Genomic DNA, 6,643 nt, shown 5'->3' on the forward strand with positions numbered 1-6,643 from the left:
GTCGATCTTCTCTTCCTCATCTTCGAATGCTCCCGGACACAATAGGCACAATTCGTTGAATCGTCTTTCGTACGTGGTAATATCAAATCCTTGGGTTCGTAACACTCTAAGTTCTGTCTTGAGCTTATTGACCTCGGTTCTGGGACGGTACTTCTCGTTTATCAAGTGCTTGAATGCTGACCACGGTAGTGCGTACGCATCGTCTTGTCCCACTTGCTCTAGATAGGTATTCCACCATGTTAACGCAGAACCTGTGAAGGTATGCGTAGCGTACTTCACTTTGTCCTCTTCAGTACACTTACTTATGGCAAACACCGATTCGACCTTCTCGGTCCACCGTTTCAATCCGATCGGTCCTTCGGTTTCATCAAATTCCAAAGGTTTGCAGGCAGTGAATTCTTTGTAGGTGCATCCTACACGATTTCCTGTACTGCTAGATCCAAGGTTATTGTTGGTATGTAGCGCAGCCTGTACTGCGGCTATGTTTGAAGCTAGAAAAGTACGGAATTCCTCTTCATTCATATTCACGGTGTGTCGAGTAGTCGGTGCCATTTCCTTCAAAATAGTTAAATGGAACAAGTTAATCATACAGAATATTAAGAGTAGTTAATAGTATTTCGTAGCATAATATGAACTCATTTATAAAAGCTTTTTCTTCATATTAGCGTTTTATAAGTTTAAATTCGGGTAGTACCTACCCGTTAAGTTCATACTTAGTAGCTAATATACAATTCAACTACTACAATTCTATATGAAAAACTGGTTATAATAATATTTCGCGTTCAAACTTTTACACAATATTTTACAAACTTACAATACCGCTTATTTTACATATAGCTTGAAATATAGCACACAATAAATTTGATACAAGATGGTTGTGAAGATAATTCTAGCTAGTACACAAGTCGTTCAGCAAAGGTAATAAAGACACGTAATTCATACGTCCAGAAACAAGTCATGCATTCTGGTTTTACTAGGATTACTTCCCATCCTTGGTCTTGTGGAACATAACCGTTATGGCCGTTGATAAGACAGCGTGTTGTAACGTCGTCAAAGGGACGAGGGTTACGTAATGTCCAACAGTCCCGTAACAATCTAAAAACCTCATTTCTTACCCCAATTACCGACTCCGTCACTTGTGGGAACGTTTTGTTTAATAGTTGTAGCCCGATGTTCTTGTTCTCACTTTGGTGAGAAGCGAACATTACTAATCCATAAGCATAACATGCTTCTTTATGTTGCATGTTAGCCGCTTTTTCTAAATCACGAAGTCCAATATTCAGATATATTGAGTCAAAATAATTTCTTAACCCATTGCGTAAAATAGCATTTGGGTTCCCCGCAATATATGCGTCAAAGTAAACATATCGTAACTTATGGATTTCCCAATGTGATATCCCCTATCTTTCGAACGAAAGCCTTTTATAAACCAAGGCATTCTTGGAACGTTCTTCGAATGTCTTACAAACTGATCTCGCCTTAAATAGTTGTGCCGAAGAATTCTGACCGACTCTAGACAAGATTTCATCAATCATGTCTCCGGGTAGGTCTCTTAAAATATTGGGTTGTCTATCCATTTTGTGTTTTTATACTGTAAAATAGACAAGAGTTAGATTCATAAAAAAAAAATACTTATTAATACAAGAAATTTTTACATATATCATAAAGCATAAGCACACTATATTACATATATTACACCACACGAATACAACTATCTTATTCCGACTAGCTTGTTTCTTCTTCTGCGGTTTTGGTTCGTTTTGCCAAGTTTCTAGGGATATATGATGTTCCCCTAATACGAACCGTCGTTTTCCACATTGGTTTAGAAAAACCTGGTGGTTTAGAGGTTCCCGGGTCATTGTTATAACTTAAGGACTTCGGGGGTTGACGATACATATAAAGTTCATCGGGGTTGGAATTAGATTTCTCTATTTTTATGCCCTTTCCCTTATTATTTTCTTTTGCCTTTTTAAATTCAGTTGGGGTAATTTCTATAACATCATCGGAATTCTCGTCGGAATCCGATTCATCGGAGAATTGGTAATCCTCCCAATATTTTGCTTCCTTGGCGGAAACACCATTGACCATAATTAACCTTGGTCGGTTGGTTGAGGATTTTCTTTTACTTAACCGTTTTATTATTTCCCCCACCGGTTCTATTTCTTCATCCGGTTCCGATTCTTCTTCCGGTTCCGATTTTTCTTCCGGTTCCGACTCTTCTTCCGGTTCCTCTTCGGGAACTTGTGAATCAGTCCACGAATCATTCCAATTTACATTTGACTCTTCATTATTATTAGGTGAGTCAATGGGACTTGTTCTAGAGGTAGACATCTATCACATAATATCAAACGCGTTAAGAGATTAATATATCACATAATATTCACATGTTAAAAATATATAGTTTCCAACAAAATTTGTTAAGCAATCATTTTTCAAGTAAACACGGTCGAAGTCCAGACTCACTAATGCATCCTAACAAACTCGATAAGACACACTAATGCAAAATTCTGGTTCTCTAAGACCAACGCTCGGATACCAACTGAAATGTCCCGTTCTTATTGATTAAAAACGTTCCATATTAATTGATTTCGTTGCGAGGTTTTGACCTCTATATGAGACGTTTTTTAAAGACTGCATTCATTTTTAAAACAAACCATATCCTTTATTTCATAGATAAAGGTTTTAAAAAGCTTTACGTAGATTATCAAATAATGATAATCTAAAATATCCTGTTTACACACGACCATTACATAATGGTTTACAATACAAATATGTTACAACAAAATAAGTTTCTTGAATGCAGTTTTTACACAATAACATACAAGCATGGACTCCAAATCTCGTCCTTATTTAAGTATGCGATAGCGGAAGCTCTTAATAATCACCTGAGAATAAACATGCTTAAAACGTCAACAAAAATGTTGGTGAGTTATAGGTTTAACCTATATATATCAAATCATAATAATAGACCACAAGATTTCATATTTCAATACACATCCCATACATAGAGATAAAATTCATTCATATGGTGAACACCTTGTAACCGACATTAATAAGATGCATATATAAGAATATCCCCATCATTCCGGGACACCCTTCGGATATGATATAAATTTCGAAGTACTAAAGCATCTGGTACTTTGGATGGGGTTTGTTAGGCCCAATAGATCTATCTTTAGGATTCGCGTCAATTAGGGTGTCTGTTCCCTAATTCTTAGATTACCAGACTTAATAAAAAGGGGCATATTCGATTTCGATAATTCAACCATAGAATGTAGTTTCACGTACTTGTGTCTATTTTGTAAATCATTTATAAAACCTGCATGTATTCTCATCCTAAAAATATTAGATTTTAAAAGTGGGACTATAACTCACTTTCACAGATTTTTACTTCGTCAGGAAGTAAGACTTGGCCACTGGTTGATTCACGAACCTATAACAATATATACATATATATCAAAGTATGTTCAAAATATATTTACAACACTTTTAATATATTTTGATGTTTTAAGTTTATTAAGTCAGCTGTCCTCGTTAGTAACCTACAACTAGTTGTCCACAGTTAGATGTACAGAAATAAATCGATAAATATTATCTTGAATCAATCCACGACCCAGTGTATACGTATCTCAGTATTGATCACAACTCAAACTATATATATTTTGGAATCAACCTCAACCCTGTATAGCTAACTCCAACATTCACATATAGAGTGTCTATGGTTGTTCCGAAATATATATAGATGTGTCGACATGATAGGTCGAAACATTGTATACGTGTCTATGGTATCTCAAGATTACATAATATACAATACAAGTTGATTAAGTTATGGTTGGAATAGATTTGTTACCAATTTTCACGTAGCTAAAATGAGAAAAATTATCCAATCTTGTTTTACCCATAACTTCTTCATTTTAAATCCGTTTTGAGTGAATCAAATTGCTATGGTTTCATATTGAACTCTATTTTATGAATCTAAACAGAAAAAGTATAGGTTTATAGTCAGAAAAATAAGTTACAAGTCGTTTTTGTAAAGGTAGTCATTTCAGTCGAAAGAACGACGTCTAGATGACCATTTTAGAAAACAAACTTCCACTTTGAGTTTAACCATAATTTTTGGATATAGTTTCATGTTCATAATAAAAATCATTTTCTCAGAATAACAAATTTTAAATCAAAGTTTATCATAGTTTTTAATTAACTAACCCAAAACAGCCCGCGGTGTTACTACGACGGCGTAAATCTGGTTTTACGGTGTTTTTCGTGTTTCCAGGTTTTAAATCATTAAGTTAGCTTATCATATAGATATAGAACATGTGTTTAGTTGATTTTAAAAGTCAAGTTAGAAGGATTAACTTTTGTTTGCGAACAAGTTTAGAATTAACTAAACTATGTTCTAGTGATTACAAGTTTAAACCTTCGAATAAGATAGCTTTATATGTATGAATTGAATGATGTTATGAACATCATTACTACCTTAAGTTCCTTGGATAAACCTACTGGAAAAGAGAAAAATGGATCTAGCTTCAACGGATCCTTGGATGGCTCGAAGTTCTTGAAGCAGAATCATGACACGAAAACAAGTTCAAGTAAGATCATCACTTGAAATAAGATTGTTATAGTTATAGAAATTGAACCAAAGTTTGAATATGATTATTACCTTGTATTAGAATGATAACCTACTGTAAGAAACAAAGATTTCTTGAGGTTGGATGATCACCTTACAAGATTGGAAGTGAGCTAGCAAACTTGAAAGTATTCTTGATTTTATGTAACTAGAACTTGTAGAATAAATGAAGAACACTTAGAACTTGAAGATAGAACTTGAGAGAGATCAATTAGATGAAGAAAATTGAAGAATGAAAGTGTTTGTAGGTGTTTTTGGTCGTTGGTGTATGGATTAGATATAAAGGATATGTAATTTTGTTTTCATGTAAATAAGTCATGAATGATTACTCATATTTTTGTAATTTTATGAGATATTTCATGCTAGTTGCCAAATGATGGTTCCCACATGTGTTAGGTGACTCACATGGGCTGCTAAGAGCTGATCATTGGAGTGTATATACCAATAGTACATACATCTAAAAGCTGTGTATTGTACGAGTACGAATACGGGTGCATACGAGTAGAATTGTTGATGAAACTGAACGAGGATGTAATTGTAAGCATTTTCCTAAGTAGAAGTATTTTGATAAGCGTCTTGAAGTCTTTCAAAAGTGTATGAATACATATTAAAACACTACATGTGTATACATTTTAACTGAGTCGTTAAGTCATCGTTAGTCGTTACATGTAAGTGTTGTTTTGAAACCTTTAGGTTAACGATCTTGTTAAATGTTGTTAACCCAATGTTTATAATATCAAATGAGATTTTAAATTATTATATTATCATGATATTATCATGTATGAATATCATTAAATGTCTTTACAACGATAATCGTTACATATATGTCTCGTTTAAAAATCATTAAGTTAGTAGTCTTGTTTTTACATATGTAGTTCATTGTTAATATACTTAATGATATGTTTACTTATCATAGTATCATGTTAACTATATATATATCCATATATATGTCATCATATATTTTTTACAAGTTTTAACGTTCGTGAATCACCGGTCAACTTGGGTGGTCAATTGTCTATATGAAACATATTTCAATTAATCAAGTCTTAACAAGTTTGATTGTTTAACATGTTGGAAACATTTAATCATGTAAATATCAATCTCAATTAATATATATAAACATGGAAAAGTTCGGGTCACTACAAGTAGTCCTAGTAAAACCAGAATGCATGACTTGTTTCTGGACGTATGAATTACGTGTCTTTATTGCCTTTGCTCAACGACTTGTGTACTAGCTAGAATTATCTTCACAACTATCTTGTATCAAAGTTATTGTGTGCTATATTTCATACTTTATGTAAAATAAGCGGTATTGTAAGTTTGTAAAATATTGTATAAAAGTTTGAATGCGAAATATTATTATAATTAGTTTTTCATATAGAATTGTAGTAGTTGAATTGTATATTAGCTACTAAGTATGAACTTAACGGGTAGGTACTACCCGAATTTAAACTTATAAAACGATAATATGAAGAAAAAGATTTTATAAATAAGTTCATATTATGCTATGAAATACTATTAACTACTCTTAATATTATGTATGATTAACTTGTTCCATTTGACTATTTTGAAGGAAATGGCACCGACTACTCGACACACCGTGAATATGAATGAAGAGGAATTCCGTAATTTTCTAGCTTCAAACATAGCCGCAGTACAGGCTGCGCTACATACCAACAATAACCTTGGATCTAGCAGTACGGGAAATCGTGTAGGATGCACCTACAAAGAATTCACTGCCTGCAAACCTTTGGAATTTGATGGAACCGAAGGACCGATCGGATTGAAACGGTGGACCGAGAAGGTCGAATCGGTGTTTTCCATAAGTAAGTGTACTGAAGAGGACAAAGTGAAGTACGCTACGCATACCTTCACAGGTTCTGTGTTAACATGGTGGAATACCTATCTAGAGCAAGTGGGACAAGATGATGTGTACGCACTACCGTGGTCAGCATTCAAGCACTTGATGAACGAGAAGTACCATCCCAGAACCGAGGTCAATAAGCTCAAGACAGA

This window comes from Rutidosis leptorrhynchoides, chromosome 9 (assembly GCF_046630445.1).
Source record: "Rutidosis leptorrhynchoides isolate AG116_Rl617_1_P2 chromosome 9, CSIRO_AGI_Rlap_v1, whole genome shotgun sequence".
Lineage (NCBI taxonomy): Eukaryota > Viridiplantae > Streptophyta > Magnoliopsida > Asterales > Asteraceae > Rutidosis > Rutidosis leptorrhynchoides.